The sequence below is a fragment of the Triticum urartu genome, chromosome 7 (genome assembly GCF_003073215.2).
Source record: "Triticum urartu cultivar G1812 chromosome 7, Tu2.1, whole genome shotgun sequence".
In the NCBI taxonomy this organism is placed as follows: domain Eukaryota; kingdom Viridiplantae; phylum Streptophyta; class Magnoliopsida; order Poales; family Poaceae; genus Triticum; species Triticum urartu.
Genome location: NC_053028.1, coordinates 368,760,217 through 368,780,386, shown reverse-complemented (window position 1 = coordinate 368,780,386; position 20,170 = coordinate 368,760,217). Strand labels below are relative to the sequence as shown.

Genomic DNA, 20,170 nt, shown 5'->3' with positions numbered 1-20,170 from the left:
TCTTCGTAGTGGACTTTTTTGCAAGACCAAAGCGCACTGCACTTGCATGTTTTAAATGCATTTTTCTTTGTAGTGGACTTTTTTACAAGACCAAAGCGCACTGCATTTGCATGTTTTAAATGCATTTTTCTTTGTAGTGGACTTTTTTACAAGACCAAAGCGCACTACATTTGCATATTTTAAATGCACTTTTGTTCTAAATGGTGAAAAATTCCTCCAAAAATAATAAAAAGTGAACTCCTCTCTACATTTTTTTAAACGGCAAAGCTAAAATCCTGCCGTCCAGATTTTTGCGTCAAATCCGAACGATCTCGTGGCCGTACGATGTTTATCCTGCGACCACGATCTTGCGAGTAACTGCTACATTGATTGCTTCACGGTCCGATCCCGCACTATGTGCGCCCACATCGCTCGTTCGTTTTTTCCTCTCTCCCCCGTGGTCCACGCACTTATCTCTCCAGGTATGGTAATCTTTCTCGTGGGATTTCTTTCCCTCTCCTGGCCCACAGGCCCACATCATGCGGCTCCTGGCCCACACGTCCACATAATGCGGCAGGTTTTGGATTGAGAGATCGATTGTTCTAATGCGGCAGGGAATGTACAATGGTGGCATATGGATCTCATGACAAAAAGTAATTTGAAATATATGTGTTGATTTTTTTTCTCCCCAATGCAAGCTACTACTAGTAGTTCTCATCAAAGAATAAAAAATGACTCTCACTACACATGCATCCCTCCTCTCCATTTCAACTTTTTCAACTTTATGCACTAGACCATACTTTTTGTCTTTAAGCACCCGCCTCCTGGAGAGGATCTCGCTTCCCCATCCGAACCTACTTTTTCTGTTATCTGATCCTACATGGCATGTGTCGTGGAATTGTCACGGCAGATATCCTTAGTGTCAGGACTTAGTCGCGAGGCCAACGCATCTATGTGGTAGCTTGAGAGGGGTTGAGCGGGACGAGAGACGCGAGGTTTTACCCAGGTTCGGCCTCTCACGGTGGAGGTAAAAGCCTACATCCTGCTTCATTGATATTGATGATGATGATCATGGTACAAGAGTGCTCTATCTCGAGAGCTATTGTCTAAACCTAACTTGTCCAACTCGTGGAACTTGTGAATCTTCTCCCCCTTTGAGGAGCCCTGCCCCTCCTTATATATGTTGGAGGGGCGGGTTACATGTAGAGTCCTATTAGGATTAGGACTAGTCTACCTCTAATACAAACCGGATACAAGTCCAGGTCTTAGCTCCTTGTAAGATAATATTCCTCCTACCTTTCCTCTTAAACCGTCCCACCATTAAACGTGAACCGGCCTTCTGGGTCTTGGGCCTTGTCATCTGTCTGTCCCGCACGCCGGATCACCAGTGAGTCATAATGACCAGGTGGGTTTCTTGTAAACCGCCAAGTCAAGGCGGGTCGCCAGTAACTCGCCAAGTGTCAGCGGGGTCTTCAGATAATCCACCAAGTCCGGCCGGGTTAACTTCCAGCCGGTTTACACCGCGGGGTATATCCCCGACATTAGCCCCCAAGTTTAGCTTGGATTTATTCATGGTAAACTTATGCTACAAAATAAACACAAGAACAAATTTGACAGGTTATGCTCCGGGTTAAGAATTTTTGTAAACCGGTACCTGATCATCCTTAAGTCCTTGTTATTTCCTCCTTCTGAGAAATCCGGGTCAACAGACTAGCTTCATAATCAATTTGCCGACATTGGTTTGTCACCGAGAAATATTGTGAAGAATAACTCCTTTGACTCAGCTCCCAAAGCACCGATTTAAGAAATATGGGTCTGAAAATACTTATCTGATATTCAGCCGGTTTGAAGATGTAAAACTTGCCAGTTTAATATTACCAAAATGGCCGGTTTATAAATATTGATGGCGCCGGGTCATAATTGTTGTCGACACCGGGTCATGTAATTGATCTTCCTGATTTGCTCAAAACTGATAAAATGAAGATGTTCCTCCTTTATATGCATAATACCTGTAGCCCCCAAGTCTTAAGAGGAGAACATAGTGATAACTTAAGACTTGCTCCAATAAGTGTTTCAACCTTGAAGAAATCCGGTTTGTTCATCTCAATCATATAAACTGAATACTCCATATATGTAGCCCCCAAGTGCCGGGTTGTCATGCTTGCAGCAACCTGGGACTTGTAATTGCTTATAAAAACTTCAATCAGTGTAACCCCCAAGGGCCGGGTCATTATGCAATAATGAGCAGGAACTTTGTAAATATAATTTCATGTAAACTTGAACATGAAGTGTAGCCCCAAGGGCCGGCTTAGTAAGATAATACTGAACCGGGACTTGATATATACTTCAATGAAAATAACATCTTATAATGTAGCTTCCATCGTAGGGCTTGAACCCACGTCCACAAGGTTAAGAGCTTTGTGCTTTACCAACTGAGCAATGGATCCTTCAATATTATGGACGAAAACTTGTGTACCTTGAATTGTTGACAGGAGCAATTGGTAGCCCCCAAGGGCCGGCTCATTATAATATGATGAGTCGGGTCTTCAAATAAGACTAGTAAAAATGACTTTGCATTAGCCCCCAAGTGTCATGATGCATGCTTGCAGCGACATGAGACTTGCATGTAATCTTGATTTGAATAATGTAGCTCCCAAGTGCCGGGTTGTAAGCCTGCAGCGACTCGGGACTATTCCTTCCATTGTAGAATAAATCATATCCTTTGATAAAAGAGTAGGCATTGCGCTATAGCGACTTTGAAAACCTTAATAATAAAAATCCAGCCATGTTGGCTATTCAAGATAATATAATCCGGTATGAAAACCTTATTCATTCAATATCATAATGAAATTTCAGCCAAGTTTGGCTATTTGAATAATATAACCTAATGATTTATAAGCGCATGATTCCAATGGCGCAATCCAAATATATACTGGCGACTTATTGTCCAAAGCCAGGCCGGTTTAATAAACACCGGATCATACTACCGGTTTAATAAACACCGGTGATCATGCTTTATTCAACCTGTTTCTGCATACAACAAGTTTAAAGTGTCCTGGCGGTTTACCGCCGGACGGGTCATAATGCCCAACATATAACCTGGGTTTATAAGCAAGGCTGCATTTAGAATAATCAAATATGAAATATATCATACCTGTGACATTGAATCACATCGTTGGTTTTACCAACTTTTTGTAGTAAGGGTGATAACCCAAATCTTGAGTACTGATAACTCCTTACATATTGTGTCGGTTTATGATAAAACCGTGCCGGGTTGTGATAAACACCGTGTTACTCCATAAGAGGATGTTAACAACAAGGATCAAACCGGGCAAATAGTCTCTGGATTGACGTGAACTGTGTTCCGTCAATTGATTGGTTGAAAACTTTGTCGGTTTAAAAAACGCAATAAAAAGAAAGAAATACCTTTCAAAGAAAAGTGTGAGGCAAAGGCAATGACAAAACCGTTTGCAAAAAAAGGTTTATTTGAGCTGATCAGATGGCGTTACCATGGCCGAACACGACCAAGCTCCCGATAGGTGTAACTATGGTTCTAGTCAGCCAGGTCCCCAAATGAAACTGTGGCATTTATGCCGATCAAGTGGCATGGCAATGGTTCGGGTTCGACCAAACCCCCAAGTGATTCTGTGGCCTTAGGCCGATCAAGAGGCATGACTGGTTCAGACGTGACCAAGTCCCCAAGTGATCTGGTGGCTCTCGCCTATCAAGTGGTATTGTACTGGTTCGGACACGACCAAACCCCCAAGTGATATAACATGATGCTTTTTTGAAAAACTAACTCAGGGGGTCAACCGGAGGCCGCTTTAGAACAACTCCGTGTAACCACACATGATGTAAAAGAACAGAGACCCCGCTTTATAAAGCAGAAGCCCCCATGTGATCAATATTATGTCAGGCCAGTAAGGCGGGATACCCATGTTTGAACCGCGCATCATGGCAGCAGGTCCTCTTTGGCAATTTTTAACTTTTTTTGCAAGAGATAAATTCTTCTTGAACCGGGATCTTGAACCGGATATTGAGAGCTTCAAAGCTTTGTGGGAGATATCTTTCCCTTGAACCAGATTTTAAATCGGAATCTTCATTTTCAGCCGGAAATTTTCTGACGGCCTTTAAACTCGAACTTGCGAGAAGTTAATTCCTTTTTGAACCGGACATTGTTAAACCGGATTTGAGCGCTTCAGAGCTTTGGAGGAGGAAGATGTCTCTTGAGCCGGATTCTAAACCGGAGTCATTTCTGATGATCTGGAACTTCTTCATCGAGCCGGGATCTTATAACTGTCATATACTTTCTAAGCCGGAAATTTTCTGACGGCCTTTAAACTTTTAGCAATATAACAGTAGCCTCCGGGACCGTGTTATCCTTCCCTCCATCGTCCTACGGTTCTTAAATTTGCTAAAACTGGCAAGATTCGCTGAGTCATGTCATCGTAGCCCCCGGGTTTCAAAGGTGACTCGAGGAGTTGGCTTGAGACTCTCCATATTTGACCGTGATATAAACCGGCATAACTTGTATATCATTGGCGTTAATAGCACGACGTGAATCCGTAGAAGGTTGAGGTGACTGCGGCGGGTTGTAAATGATCCCATATGAGCCGTGTCAGCAACTCGGCCAATGGTTCCTTCCAACTGGCGATTTGAAGTTAACCAAACTGTAGTGGCGGCGATTTGTGCGCCTGCCCATTGAACCATCCAGTGCGGACGGTGGCTGAATGATAATTTGCCTTCAATTTATTGAAAGAAATCCAGGCTACGCAAGCAGTGACTTGCTCATACTCAATAAACAGCTCATGCAGACAGGTGCGGTTCGGTATGTTGATGTAGACCGGGCCGTGAGAGACGGACAGCAAAGATGACCGCAGCATCAGAGGTAGTTCCGACAGATGAGTCTGCCGCGACACGGTAAGCCGGGGCAGACGGAGAAGATCAGCACCAATGTCGTAAACCGTCACGGACGGGTGAGTTAACCGCGGGCGCAGTCCCGGCAAGCTGATGTAAACCGGACCATCGGGACAGTAACTTGCGCACGTTCCTTCACCGGGTGGTTGATACAGACGAAACGCCGGTGCAGAGCATTGCTAGCGCGTGCTACGTGCCTGTAATATAACTCCTCATTTGTAATGAACAATTGCCCTGTGTCAAAAATATCACATGCCAAAGTAATTGTTTCTTGGAAAAAAATATTATGCGCTAATAAAATAAACCTTAGATGGATATCACCTGATTTGTGCACACGACGGATGATCCGTATTCAGTGTTCGTGAATAATCTCCAGTAGATTCAACAGCAATTTAGCCACCCCCTCGAGACCGCGGCAGCTCTGTAGTTGGAATCCGGTTCATCGGCTAGGCGGAGTCGCGGTCGCAGCGGTGATGCCCGGTGACGGTTTGGAGCGAAACCAAGCGTGGCTTGGTGTTGACTCGCCATTGGGGACCCGGCCAGCGAGGCGCAGTTGGCGAGGCTCCGGCTATCGCGAGGTTCACGCGGGGCAGTTTGGAACGAGGTCACAACAGAGTCTGATTCCATCTTGGCGGCGAAGTTGCTCAGAGATGAGGCAAAGTTATAGCAGCGGCAGGCCAGGCGCAAGGGTACAGCAGAAGGTATAGTAATTTTGAGGCGGCTCATTGCACAGAGCAGCAGCTCCCTTCATATCCAACTTTTTCTTCCATTATAATATTGCTGCTCACGGACAGACCGGCTTGAGGAAAAGTTTGATTGAGAGCTCACATGTGCAAGTACAGGCCTCCGAGTAGTACTCGTGGTAGGAGTACCAGATTGAATTGGCTTCGGCCTTTATCCAAAAGAAGTAGCACCAACAGCTACGAGTTAACGCCCCCTGGAACTTTGAACCAGCGAAACAGTGCACGATAGCAGAAATTGCTTGTCTCGGCGACTTGGAAATTTGATGGCTTGATTGATTGCATAGGAAATCGAGTTGAGGCTGACCTCCGCCACAGGTCGTGTCGGCGGCGGTGCATAGGACGCTGCAACCCTAATCTCTTGTAAACTCAGACATCCCAGATTATAAATCTGAACCAATAAACTTTGAAGTTGATGCATATCTTTCTAAATCGTCTCTTCTTCATCCGGAAAAATCATGAACTTCTCGATCCCTGAGATAGATCCCTCCAAGAACTTAACACCACCGTGCGCGAGCCCCACGGTGGGCGCCAACTGTCGTGGAATTGTCACGGTAGATGTCCTTAGTGTCAGGACTTAGTCGCGAGGCCAACACATCTATGTGGTAGCTTGAGAGGGGTTGAGCGGGACGAGAGACGCGAGGTTTTACCCAGGTTCGGCCCCTCACGGTGGAGGTAAAAGCCTACATCCTGCTTCATTGATATTGATGATGATGATCATGGTACAAGAGTGCTCTATCTCGAGAGCTATTGTCTAAACCTAACTTGTCCAACTCGTGGAACTTGTGAATCTTCTCCCCCTTTGAGGAGCCCTGCCCCTCCTTATATATGTTGGAGGGGCGGGTTACATGTAGAGTCCTATTAGGATTAGGACTAGTCTATCTCTAATACAAACCGGATACAAGTCTAGGTCTTAGCTCCTTGTAAGATAATATTCCTCCTGCCTTTCCTCTTAAACCGGCCCACCATTAAACGTGAACCGGCCTTCTGGGTCTTGGGCCTTGTCATCTGCCTGTCCCGCACGCCGGATCACCAGTGAGTCATAATGACCAGGTGGGTTGCTTGTAAACTGTCAAGTCAAGGCGGGTCGCCAGTAACTCGCCAAGTGTCAGCGGGGTCTTCAGATAATCCACCAAGTCCGGCCGGGTTAACTTCCGGCCGGTTTACACCGCGGGGTATATCCCCGACAGCATGTGAGGCATCACCCTGGGGCTATGCATTGGCCACACCCTTATTTTTTTGCAGGGTCTGATGCGTACTTACATGACAAGAGGAAAAGAGTAGAAAAATAAAGTGTGTGTTTGCATGAAGAGGAATCGAACCAAAGCTGGCATGTCTACTAGCTGGCTGCATTGCCACTTGAGACAACTGATCCCTTCGGTGTTATTTATACAAAAAAATTATTCCGCAGCCTTATTTTTACTACCATATCAGAAGAAAAATGGCTTTCGGTCTTCTAGACCTGCTAACCTAGGTATAATCATCATCATCATCATAATTTGACCCAAGAAAAAATAATTAAAAATATAACATTTTGACCCAAGACAAAATATCCAAACATACCTTCGATAACTTCGGTGTGAATAACATTGATAATATATGCACTGAAACTGATAACTTACGTACAAAACATTTTTGAAAAACACACCCTCCCCCCCTCCAATAGTAATCTGCGCACCACGATATTGTTTAGCCCTGGATAAATTTGTTAAAAAACATACGCCCGATAACCTATGTGTAAATAGCATGATAATATGCACACAACAGAGATGATAACTCACGCACAAAAATCAAGGTAACTTTTTGACCTGGGAAAAAAATAAATACCCCGGTAATTTCTGTGTAAATAACATGATAATTTACGCACACGGTAGCTTTTGACCCCGGGATAAAATTTGTTAAAAAATATATCCACGGTAACCTCTATGTAAATGGCATGATAATATACACACATTAGAGATGATAACTTCGGCAGTTCTTGGCGCCGCCGCCCACGCTCTCTCAGCCCGTCGGTGTGCACGGCGGCCAGCTCATCCGCCAAGGAGGAGATCGTCATCTCCTTCGGTGATGAGGAGGACCAGCCGCCACCGCAACAGCCTCCTCGACTCCTCAAGGAGGCCGCTCTAACGAACGAAGATTTCATCAGTCAGATCGAGATAATGACGAAGCGGTCGCTCCGTTACATGGGTCCTTCTCCGCCATCGCCGCCGCGCGTGAAGGAGGAGCCGTCGTCCCCGCCGCGCCACCACGTGAAGCACGAGCCAGCGTCCCCGCTCCTGCCTATGAAGGACGAGCCAGCCTCGCCCCGACACAATCGTGACGTCTAGATCGGACGCCACATGAAGGAGGAGTCGGCCTCGCCACCGCACCACCGCGAGGTCTAGATCGATTGGACGCCGGGTCAATAAGGAGTCTGCGTCCCCGCCACATAGCAGGTACGGCAGCATGGACGTGCCACCATCGCTGCTGTGCCACCACCATCTTACCGTCAAGGAGGAGTTGTCGTCCGCGATCAAGATGGCGCGGGGGCCTCTTCCTCCACTACCTCAGAGGGGGGGGGGGGGGGGGGGGGGGGGGGGGGGGGGTGACGAAATATACCCCCGATAACTTCCTTGTGATTAGCATGGTAACTTACACATCACAAACCTGATAACTTATGTCCCATGGTCCTGATTACTTTGGCGCGGGGGGCATGGGTGGTTGATGAAATATTCCCCTGGTAACTTTATGTGAATAGCATGGTAACTCACACATTGCAGACCTGATGACTTATGTACCTCAGTCTTGATAACTTTGGCATGGGGGAGGGGTTGATGAAATACCGCCAGGTAACTTTTGCGTGAATAACATGGTAACTCACACATCGTAGACCTGATAACTTATGTGCCTCGGTGCTGATAACTTTGGGAGGGGGTGAAAAAATGTACCCACAATAACTTTAATGTTAATAGCACGGTAACTCACTCATCCCAAACCTGATGACTTATGTATCTCGGTCCGGGTAACTTTGCCGCCGGTGAGGGGCGCAGGGGTGGTTGACGAAATATCCCTTGGTAACTTTTATGCGAATAGCATGGTAACTCACACATCGCGGACTTGATAACTTATGTGCCACGGTCCTGATAACTTTGGTGAGGGGGGGGGGAGGGGGTTGATGAAATATCCCCCCAATAAATTTTCTGCGAATAGCATGGTAACTTACACAGTGCAGACCTGAAAACTTATGTGCCTTAGTCCTGATAATTTTGGCGATGTAGTTGTTTAAAAACATGCCCCGATAACATTTGTGTAAATAGTTTGGTAATATAGGCATTGTATACATGATAACTCACGCACAAACACCGCGGTAACTTTAACCTGAGCTGATAAGGAGGTTAGAGAAACCAGATTTGTGCCCCCGCAATATCCGTGTAAGCAACATGGTAACATATGTCGCACATGCGTGATAAATTACTTAGCCCATTAGTGGTAACTTTTGATCTGAAAGAAGTCGTCATAACATATCAACATGGGATCTAGTTTCGAGGCTCTCGTCATGATGGATTTTTTATGTGAAAATGATTTTTTGATCGGACCGATGATTTGAGCTACAAAATATTTTAAAGTTTTAAAATAGAGGAAAATCTAAGATGACATCGTCTTTTTTGTCCTCCGGTTCATTTGCACATTGGGAGAAAGGTAGAAGGGTCATTTTTGTGCCCCGGTAATTTCAACATAAACAAGATGTAACATAGTTATCACGTATCGTGATAACTTACTTAGTCTGGGACTGGTAACTTTTGATCCAAAAAATAATCATAGAAATATATCAATATGGGATCTAGCTTTGAAGGTCTGGTCGCAACAAATCTTTTATGTGAAAACGGATTTTTAATATGACCGATGGTTTGAGCTACAAAATATTTTGAAGTTTTGAAATAGGGGGAAGCTAAGATGACATCACCTATTATTTCCTCTCGTTCATTTGCACCTCGGGAGAAGGTTGGTTGACCATTTTTATGCCCCGGTAATTTCTTTATAAACAAGATGGTAACTTATGAACTAGAGACATGATAACTTACTTAGCGTGAGCCTAATAAATTTTGACATGAAAAAAATTGTCAAAACATATTAATATGGGATCTTGTTTTGAAGATCTTCTCGCAATGAATCTTTTATATGAAAACGGTTTTTCAATCGGAGTGACGGTTAAAGCTACAAAATATTTTAAATTTTCGCATTGGGAAGAATCTTTGATGACATCATCCTCATTTTTTCTGCATGTATATGATTAGTAGCTGCTAATTAACTGCTAGTAGACAGTGGACACGCACAAAAAAATTAGATGAAGCTAGTGCATGCATACAAATTAGAAAAGTGAGAAATTGTGCGGATCTGTTGCTTAACTTCCGACTGGGTGGAAGTTAGCAAAGTCCTTTTTTAAAAGTGAACTCCTTTGTTTTGCAAAGTCCACCGCAAAGGTTTTCTTAACGAGCTGCATCGATTTTAACAAATTATACACCATGCCCTTACAAATTTACAAAAAAATTCCTCCAAAAATAATAAAAAGTGAACTCCTCTATACATTTTTTACAAAGTGAACTCCTTTGTTTTGCAAAGTGCACCTCAAAGGTTTTCTTAATGAGCTGCATCGATTTTAATAAATTATACACCATGTCCTGACAAATTCGCAAAAAAAAATCCTCCAAAAATAATAAAAAGTGAACTCCTCTATACATTTTTTTACAAGTGGACACCTTTGTTTTGCAAAGTGCACCACAAAGGTTTCCTTAGTGAGCTGCATCGATTTTAACAAATTATACACCATGTCCTTACAAATTTGCAAAAAAATTCCTCCAAAAATAATAAAAAGTGAACTCCTTTGTACAATATTTTACAAAGTAAACTCCTTTGTACTATGCACTATACTGCAATTCTGGACTCAACGCGGAGGTGAAGTTCTGGATCAGACACAAAAATTTCAAAGAAAAAGCAAGGAACCACACAGAAGAAGCCCTGAACCGAAAACTATCCAAAACACTTTGAAACTGAACTGCGAACTCCCGGCCGGAGGAGCCATGGGCCTCGATCGAACTGCAACAGGGAGCAATGATCAATGTTAGTGAGCTACATGAATGGGCAATGATCGGTCCTAGCGAGTGGACTACATGGACCGAGCAAGTGAAGTACATCTAATAATAAGCGAACTTCTTTGAGATGTTGATGTTTTGGTTTCTGTTCAGTTTCTTTTTAAAACTCATCTAGACTACATAATCAATGTTAGTGAGATGCATGAATGGGAAAGTGGGCTGCATTAAAAATTACAGTTACATCAAAAGACCGTTACCTCCCACCAACATGAGTTGAGTAATTTTAACAGACAAGTGAACCACACAAACAAAAAGAAAATATTGCACAACCAAACTAACCAAACCGCAAGCGCACATTCTGTTTTTGTGCCATTGCCTATGGCTGCTGATGACGCTCAGGGACACAATACATCTTTCTGTTGTTTTACACATCCACATACGCATACATACACACACAAAAATCAGCACTAGCACCTAGCAGAGCTGCAATTGAGGATCAACATAACTTCATTTGGGGAAACAGGGGTTCCTGGGGGTGACATGGTTGCTGTTCTCACAGGAGGAGTCAAAGTCATCGTCGTCCTGCCCGACGGCTACCGATTTGTGATCTGTAGCGGAGGAGGATGGGTAAGAGGGCAGAAGGAGCTCACTTTTGCTGCTGCCATTGCCGGCGCCCACAACAACAGTTCTGTCGCAGCGACAACGACGGGAGACGAGAACGAGGGAGGTCGCTGTCAGCCCGCCTCATCGATGAGGTCGGGGCGACCGCCATGGGAGGAGGCGCCAAGGGTTGGTTCTCGTGGCAGGGGAGGCCGTCGTGGGCTAGCAGGGGATGGAGAGGGGGACCGATCCAGCAACGGGGCATCGCGGGGGTGGGGGGTTGGTAGCCAGGGCGGAGGAAGGTGGGGTCGGCCTGGCGATCTGTCAGGCATGATGGCCGGCGGCGGAGGGGTGTAGTAGGAGGCGGCGTCGGCCAGGGGCACAACGGCGTCCTAGGGAGAGGTGGCGTGGCAGCGGCCTGGGGAGGGGTTGCACGGCTGTGATTTGGGGAGGGCGGCCGCGGCAGACCGACCGTGGTGGTTGGCTGGCGTTGTGGAAGATGGTGGTGGGTAGTGGTCAACGTAGTGGGAGGTGGTGGACGTGGTGGTGGGTGGGCGGCGCGGTGGGAGGCGTGAGGGGGGGGGGGGGGGGGGGGGGGGGGGGGGGGGGGGGGGGGGGGGGGGGGGGGGGGGGGGGGGGGGGGGGGGGGGGGGGGGGGGGGTTCAGGGAGGAGGCGGCGTGGAGTGGTTTTTGGTTTGTGCCCGTGGGTAGGTGGGGTGGACTGTTGTTCTATCGGATGGGCGTCCGGTCTTATTAGAATAAGCGAAATGTTATTAGAATAAGACTCTTAAGAGGTGTTATTAGAATAGATGCACCCCTTGACTCCTAACAAAAAAGCTTATTCCGCTAACACGTTGAACCCCTGCCGGACGCCTAAAACGAACCCACCAACCTCCAACCACGCATCCCACCTCCCTTCTCCTCTGCCACAATTCCCCTCCCCAGATCCACCTTCTGCTCTTCCAGGGCGCGTCGCCCCATCCCCACTGGATTTCTTCCCACACCGACGCCGCCCCACCCCCAACCCGCTTCTTGCCCCGCCGACGCCGCCCCACCCCCATCCGGCTTCTCCCACGCCGGTTCCGCCGCTGCCAAGCAACGGCCTTCCCGCACCCATCTCCTCCTCCTCCCCGTGGTCATGGTGCCACCACGTCCCGTCCGGTGCGCTTGATGCTCTGCCTTCCCCTCCCCAGACCGGCCTTCCATCAACGGCGGTCAGATCCACCTTCCAACCCCGCCTCATCGCGGTAAGCTTCGGCTCGCAGCCGACGGAGGCCCCACTGTCGGACATCGTGCCACCACCAACCTCGGCTGCGAGGGTCCCTCGTCCCCTTCCATGGCGAGCTATGCCTCGCGTGGGACTCGGACCACCCCACCACCAGATCCATCCAGGGGAGGCAGAGGGGCTCTGGGCCGCCGCCACCTCCATGAAGGGGTGCTCCGGACCGCCACCGCCGACGTCGCGCCCTTGCCTTCCCCACTGGATGCAGCCTCACAGCGGTTTAGGCCACCAGCGGAGAGGAGGAAGGAGAAGTTCTTGTATCCGGCCCCGCTACCTACCAGCACCGATCTGGTTCCCCTCCCCCAAGCCGTACCTCGACGAGCTCTTACCTGTGTGCTAGTACTTGTGGACTATAGCGACTGCGGCAGCCAAAAACACCAGTCGCCGTTCAGTGTTGGATCCGCCTCCCCCCTATTTGCAGCTCCTTTGAGTATTTTTTGCAGCTCACTGAATATTTTTTTGCAGTTCATTGTGAAAATCCTTGGCGCTGGCCACGCCCCGCCTTTTCCTGCTGCTTCGTCTGAGGCGAGGACGGCTTCCTCTCTCTGCCATGTCAACCTCCGACCTTCACTACTTGCGCACGGAGTGCATACTCCCTTCGGCGAGGAGCGAGGTCCAATCCCAGTGGGCACGCGATACGGTTTGATGCGCGTGGCCGTGGAGTGCAGTTGACGCCCCGTGTGCACCTCACTGACGTGGTCCGATAAAAAACTTCGGTTTTGTGCGGTTCCTGTGCAGTGCGTATCATCTTTTTTTGAGAAAAAGCAGTGCGCATCATCTAGTTCCACCTTTTCTTCACTTTCCGCCGGCGAATATGGCCCTGGTGGTGCTTTCCATTGACCGTGAGGACAACGACCTCGCCCCTGTACTCCCCCTTTACCTCTCACCGTGCACAGGGCACATGGCCCATTGCCGCCGACCCTCAGCGGTCCAATATAATTTTGCAGTCAAATTGTTGGTGTTCTTTTTTACAATATAGGTACAGTTCGTTGTAAATCCCTTTGTGGTTCACTTTGTGAAAAAGAGAGAGAAAATAATTGCATCGATCTTGAGCTCCAGCGCCCAAGCTTCCATCCTTTCCGCCTCCAAAAAGCACTCCGATCATGTCCGGATCCGAAACGCAAGGCAAGTGGATGGCTGCCTCTCATGAAGGAGAACATCACTGAGCTCTGGGAAGCGGGGTACTTGGCCTAAGGAATCGCCCACCTGCTTCCGACCAAGGGGCAGATCATCCCCACCATGGAGCCCAACGAGTGTGGTATTCATTTTCCACTTCATCCTCGCTGAGGGAGTCCTGAATTAGGGGGTCTCCGAACAGCCGGACTATATCCTTTGGCCGGACTGTTGGATTATGAAGATACAAGATTGAAGACTTCGTCCCGTGTCCGGATGGGACTCTACTTGGCGTGGAAGGCAAGCTAGACAATACGGATATGTATATTTCCTCCTTTGTAACCGACCTTGTATAACCCTAGCCCCTCCGGTGCCTATATAAACCGGAGGGTTTTAGTCCGTAGGACACTATACAATCATACCATAGGCTAGCTTCTAGGGTTTAGCCTCTCCGATCTCGTGGTAGATCAACTCTTGTACTACTCATATTATCAAGAATAATCAAGCAGGATGTAGGGTTTTATCTCCATCAAGAGGGCCCAAACTTGGGTAAAACATCGTGTCCCTTGCCTCCTATTACCATCTGCCTTAGACGCACAGTTTGGGACCCCCTACCCGAGATCCGTCGGTTTTGACACCGACATTGGTGCTTTCATTGAGAGTTCCTCTGTGTCGTCACCATTAGGCTTGATGGCTTCTTCGATCATCGATAGCGATGTAGTCCAGGGTGAGACTTTTCTTCCTGGACAGATCTTTGTATTCGGCGGCTTCGCACTACGGGCCAACTCGCTTGGCCATCTGGAGCAGATCGAGAATTACGCCCTGGCCATCAGGTCAGGTTTGGAATCTTAAACTACACGACTGATATCCGCGGAGATTTGATCTTCGACGGATTCAAGCCCCTGCCTAGTGCGCCACACGGTCATGATGAGCATGATCTAGCTCTGGCATCAGACAATGTCCAGGAGATCGCGCCGACAACCGCTCCGAACCTCAATTCGGAGCCAGCTGCGCCTTTCATGGGCGGGTGGATAGACCCCGCCACGGAGGCCACACTCTCATCGGCGATCGAGCCAAGTATCGACCTTACCCTTCATGAGAGCCGTGACGCCGAACTACCGGATTCCTCCCCGGCCACGGACTCCTAACCGCCTGCGCTCGTGCCTATCGAATCCGATTGGGCACCGGTCATGGAGTTTACCTTCACGGATATCTTTCAGCACTCGCCCTTCGGTGACATACTGAACTCATTAAGGTCACTCTCCTTGCCAGGAGAGTCCTGGCCGAACTATGTCCGGCAGGATTGGGATGCAGATGCTGAAGAAATTCGCCGCCCACCCACCACCCACTTAGTAGCCACTTTCGACGACTTAACCGACATGCTCGACTTCGAATCTGAAGACATCGACGGCATGAACGATGATGCAGGAGGCGAAGAGGAATCACTGCCCACCGGGCACTGGACAACCACCTCATCATATGATATATACATGGTGGACACACCCAAAGAAGGCAATGGCGATGAGGCAGCAGAGGATGACCCCTCCAAAAAGCAACCCAAGCGCCGGCGTCAGCGGCGCCGCTCTAAGTCTCGCCAAAGCAAAAGCGGTGACCCCGGCACAGGAGATAATAGCACTCCGGACAGTGCCGAAGATGATAACAATCCCCTCCAGCAAGATTTAGGGCAGGAGGATGAAGAAGCCAGCCCTCCAGAGAGAGCGACAGATGGAGAGACGGAGGATGATAATTACATGCCTTCCTCCGAAGACGAGACAAGCCTCAGTGATGACGAATTCGTCGTGCCTGAGGATCCCGTCGAACAAGAGCGCTTCAAGCGCCGGCTTATAGCCACGGCAAATAGCCTTAAGAAAAAGTAACAGCAGCTTTAAGTTGATCAAGATTTGCTAGCTGACAGATGAACTGAAGTCCTTGCGGCCGAGGAATATAAACTCGAACTCCCCTCCAAGAGTTACCCAAAGCGTAGGTTGCTACCCCGACTGGAGGAGGAAGCATTCAAACCTACATCTCCAGCATATGATGCGGCTGACCGGCCACCTCGTGGCCGTGACGGAAAGGCATTTCAGCCAAAAACCCAGCCCGCACCCCGACGCCACTCAAATAAAAATGACAAGACACTGGGAAACATGCTAGATCTGCGAGACATATTGGAGGAGAAAGCAAAACACGCAAGATCGATCTACGGATCACGAGGGCGCGCCACTATGCGAAACGATAACTGTCACGCCGGATACAGTAAAAGTAAATCCGGCCGGGCCGAACACGATGGGCAAGACTTATTTGAGCTGCGTCGCGATATAGCCCAGTACAGAGGCACCGCACACCCCCTATGCTTCACAGACGAAGTAATGGATCACCAAATCCTAGAGGGTTTCAAACCCGTAAATATCGAATCATATGACGGCACAACAGATCCTGCGGTACGGATCAAGGACTTCCTCCTGCACATCGACATGGCCCGTGGTGATGATCTACACGCCATCAAATACCTCCCCCTCAAGCTCAAAGGACCAGCTCGGCATTGGCTCAACAGCTTGCCAGCAGAGTCCATTGGCTGTTGGGAAGATCTGGAAACCGCATTCCTCAACAACTTCTAGAGCACTTATGTGTGACCGCCGGATGCCGATGACTTGAGCCACATAATTCAGCAGACAGAGGAGTCGGCCAGACAATTCTGGACACGGTTCCTAGCAAAGAAGAATCAAATCGTCGACTGTCCGGATGCAGAAGCCCCAGCAGCTTTTAAGCATAACATCCGCGACGAGTGGCTCGCCCGGCACCTTGGCTAGCAAAAGCCAAAATCTATGGCAGTCCTCACGACACTCATGACCCGCTTTTGTGCGGGAGAAGACAGCTGGCTGGCTCGCAGCAATAACATATCAAAGAACCATGGTACTTCGGATATCAAGGATGGTAATGGCAGGTCACGTCGCAACAAACATAAGCGCCGCATTAACAGCGACAATACCGAGGATACGACTGTCAATGCCGGATTCAAAGGCTCTAAACCCGGTCAGCGAAAAAAGCCATTCAAAAGAAGCACTCCGGGCCCGTCCAGTTTGGATCGTATACTCGACCGCTCGTGTCAAATACACGGCACCCCCGACAAGCCAGCCAACCACACCAACAGGGATTGTTGGGTGTTCAAACAGGCCGACAAGTTAAATGCCGAAAACAAAGATAAGGGGTCACATAGAGATGACGAGGAGGAGCCCCGGCAGCCGAACACCGGAGGATAGAAGAGGTTCCCCCCACAAGTGTGGACGGCGAACATGATATACGCAACCCACATCCCAAGAGGGAGCGGAAGCGTGCGCTAAGGGACGTATATGCGTTGGAGCCAGTCGCCCCAAAGTTCAACCCATGGTCCTCTTGTCCGATCACCTTCGATCGCAGGTACCACCCCACTAGTATCCGTCATGGCGGATTCGCCGCACTAGTCCTAGACCCAATTATTGAAGGATTTCACCTCACTCGAGTCCTTATTGATGGCGGCAGCAGCCTGAACCTGTTTTATCAGGACACAGTGCGCAAAATGGGTATAGACCCCTCAAGGATCAAACCCACAAAAAACGACCTTCAAAGGCGTCATACCAGGTGTAGAGGCCCATTGCACAGGCTCAGTCACACTGGAAGTGGTCTTCGGATCCCTGGATAACTTTCAAAGCGAAGAGTTAATCTTTGACATAGTCCCGTTCCGCAGTGGCTATCATGCACTGTTCGGGCGAACCGCATTTGCGAGATTCAATGCGGTACCGCATTATGCATACCTCAAGCTCAAGATGCCAGGACCTCGGGGGGTCATCACAGTTAATGGAAACACAGAGCGCTCTCTCCTCATGGAGGAGCACACTGCGGCCCTCGCAGCAGAAGCACAAAGCAGCCTCTTAAGGCAATCCACTAGTTCGGCGATTAAGGATCCAGACACCTTCAAGCGCGCCCGAAGTAATCGGCAACAAGACCGCCTGGCACGTTCCGAGCTCGCATAGCAATGCGGCCCCCACCCCGGTCCCAGCCAAAAGGCGAAATCCGTGCCACGCGTACATAATTACGCATTAAAAATACCATGGGCACAGGTGGCTAGGGGGGCACGACTACGGCATGCCCCAAGACGCGGCTCAACCGCACTAGGGGCTTCCCGCTCTGTTATTTTTCTCTTTCAGGACTTTAATCTCTGGAAATCCTGTCCAGCAGTATGATTGCCAGACACATGATGCAGCAACCAAGGAGGCAGAAAGCTACGTCGCACCGTGGAACTCCCAGGTGGATTACGATAACGATTGAAATACTTGCTTTAATACCATTCCTCAGCTTGCCCTTGGAAGGGACATGTCAAATAGTCCTACTTTTTGCTTATCGCACTACTTGTATCATTCAGCTTTAACGCACCTTTTTGAATAAACAATGCATAGCACTAAGAATATTATTGCATTCTTCTTATATATATATATATATGTTCATTCATGACATCCAGCACCCGTACACTCTGGTACGGCCAATACGCCAGGGGCTTAAGCATACCCCATAATACGGCGTGAGAAGTCCGAACACTTTCGACAGTGCGGCACCCCGAACTTATATCACTATATGCATTAGCTCCGAATGGTTGGGTTTGCCCGGCTCCCATGTTTTGGTACCTTACGTTCCGCTATATCGGCTAAGGTAGCACTGGGAGAAGTACTGCGATTGTGCCCCGGTTCTGCTGGGCTAAGCACCTCAGTAGAGAAAGCTAAAACTGACTATCACGATAAGGCAAGAGACTGGTCGCTGTTCGAGAGGTTTCGAGTCCCTAAAGACTTATGCCGCTTAGAGCGAGGAGTCGGCTTTGTCTGGCTTAAGGCGTGTATAGCGCCCCGAATTCGGCCTTCCGAATACTAGGGGCTTCGCCAAAATTTAAAATTATAGAATTCTATGGCTAAGTGAGAGTGATAAAGTATTATAGTCCGATTGCCTTGTTCGTTGTGCTGAGCACCTCCCTCGAAGGACCCAAAAATGGGAACAAGAGTGCTCAGGTTTATCCCGAACACCCCAGCACTCGTGGCATGGGGGCAGAAGCCGACGACTAGCCAGCTCTCAGATTTGATAAACAGCCGAACAGAATGTAATATTTTAAATTCAAACAAGCGTTGCATTGCGCATATGAACAAGTTTTCATAATAAAGGATCACATGAGCAAGTTCATTCAAATATTACATCTTTCGCACACTCGTCTGCTACAAGACGGGCACCCTTCAGGACACCCTCATAATACATATCGGGGTGGTGATGCTCCTTGCCCTGCGGCGGCGCCTCCTTCACCAGCTTCACGGCGTCCATCTTGGCCCAGTGCACCTTCGCACGGGCGAAAGCCCGGCGTGCACCTTCGATGCAAACGGACCGCTTGATGAATTCCAGCCGTGGGCAGGCATCCACAAGCCGCCTCACCAGGCCAAAGTAGCTGTTGGGAAGGGCGTCACCAGGCCACATCCGTACTATAAAGCCCTTCATGGCCTGTTCGGCCGCCTTGTGTAGCTCGACCAGTTGCTTCAGCTGGTCGCTCATAGGCATCGGGTGTTCGATTCCAGTATACTGAGACGAGAACAGGTTCTCCGTCGAGCTTCCCTCCTCGGCCTGGTAAAACATTGTGGCATCTGACACACTGCGGGGCAAATCTGCGAATACTCCTAGAGAGCTCCGGACTCGGGTAAGCAACAAGTAATTTACTTTCACATGCTTGCTTTGCATATTGAATGCCTTATCCGCCGCTATCTTCCTCATCGCCTCAATCTCCTGGAGGGCCTTGTGGGCTTCAGCCTTGGCATTCTTTGCACTCTCAAGGGCCGCGGCAAACTCAGACTCTTGCGTCTTCGAGTCAAGCTCCAACGCCTCGTGCTTCGTCACGAGAGGTTGGAGCTCTTGCTGCACCTCGCCCACCCGTGCCTCTTGCTTTTCCCGCTCGGTGCGCTCCTGGACCGCTTTGTTTTCGGCCTCGGACAACGCTTGCTTCAGGGTCGCCACTTCGGTCGTGGCCCCTGGCAAATTCATGATGATCCTGTCATTTTGCAATCGCTTTTTTTTTCATATATATATATCTATAGACTAGGTATTACTTACCTTTGTTCTCCTCGAGCTGCCTCTTAGCAAGGCTGAGCTCTTTCTTGGACCCCTCGAGGTCCTGCTTCATTGCGGCGACCTCCGCAGTGAGTGCGGCAGAGGTCAGCAGCAAAGCCTGCATACGCATATAGATAAACTTATGTTAGACTCCTTTAGATATTATTGATCCTCTATTCGGCTTTTCTTTGTGAACACCAAACAGAGCATCAGGGGCTACTGTCTACGCGGTAATATTTTTCCTATATTTTAAATACTTACCTCAAAGCCTGTTAGAAGGCTGGCACAGGCTTCAGTCAGTCTGCTCTTGGCGGACTGAACCTTCTTGATCACCGCACTCATAATAGTGCGGTGCTCTTCGT

At 48.7% G+C, this 20,170-nt stretch overlaps 2 long non-coding RNA genes across 2 annotated transcripts; one reads left to right on the top strand and one right to left on the bottom strand.

Annotated features, from left to right (window-relative positions):
- Positions 1-10,349: 10,349 nt before the first annotated feature.
- Positions 10,350-11,726, bottom strand: LOC125520261. The gene is made up of 2 exons (XR_007288589.1): positions 11,356-11,726; positions 10,350-10,709 (listed from the first exon to the last, which is right to left on the bottom strand). It is a non-coding gene; the product is annotated as an uncharacterized LOC125520261 (long non-coding RNA).
- Positions 11,727-12,152: 426 nt separating this feature from the next.
- On the top strand, positions 12,153-13,631 carry LOC125520260. The gene is made up of 2 exons (XR_007288588.1): positions 12,153-12,980; positions 13,053-13,631. It is a non-coding gene; the product is annotated as an uncharacterized LOC125520260 (long non-coding RNA).
- The last annotated feature ends 6,539 nt before the right edge of the window (positions 13,632-20,170 follow it).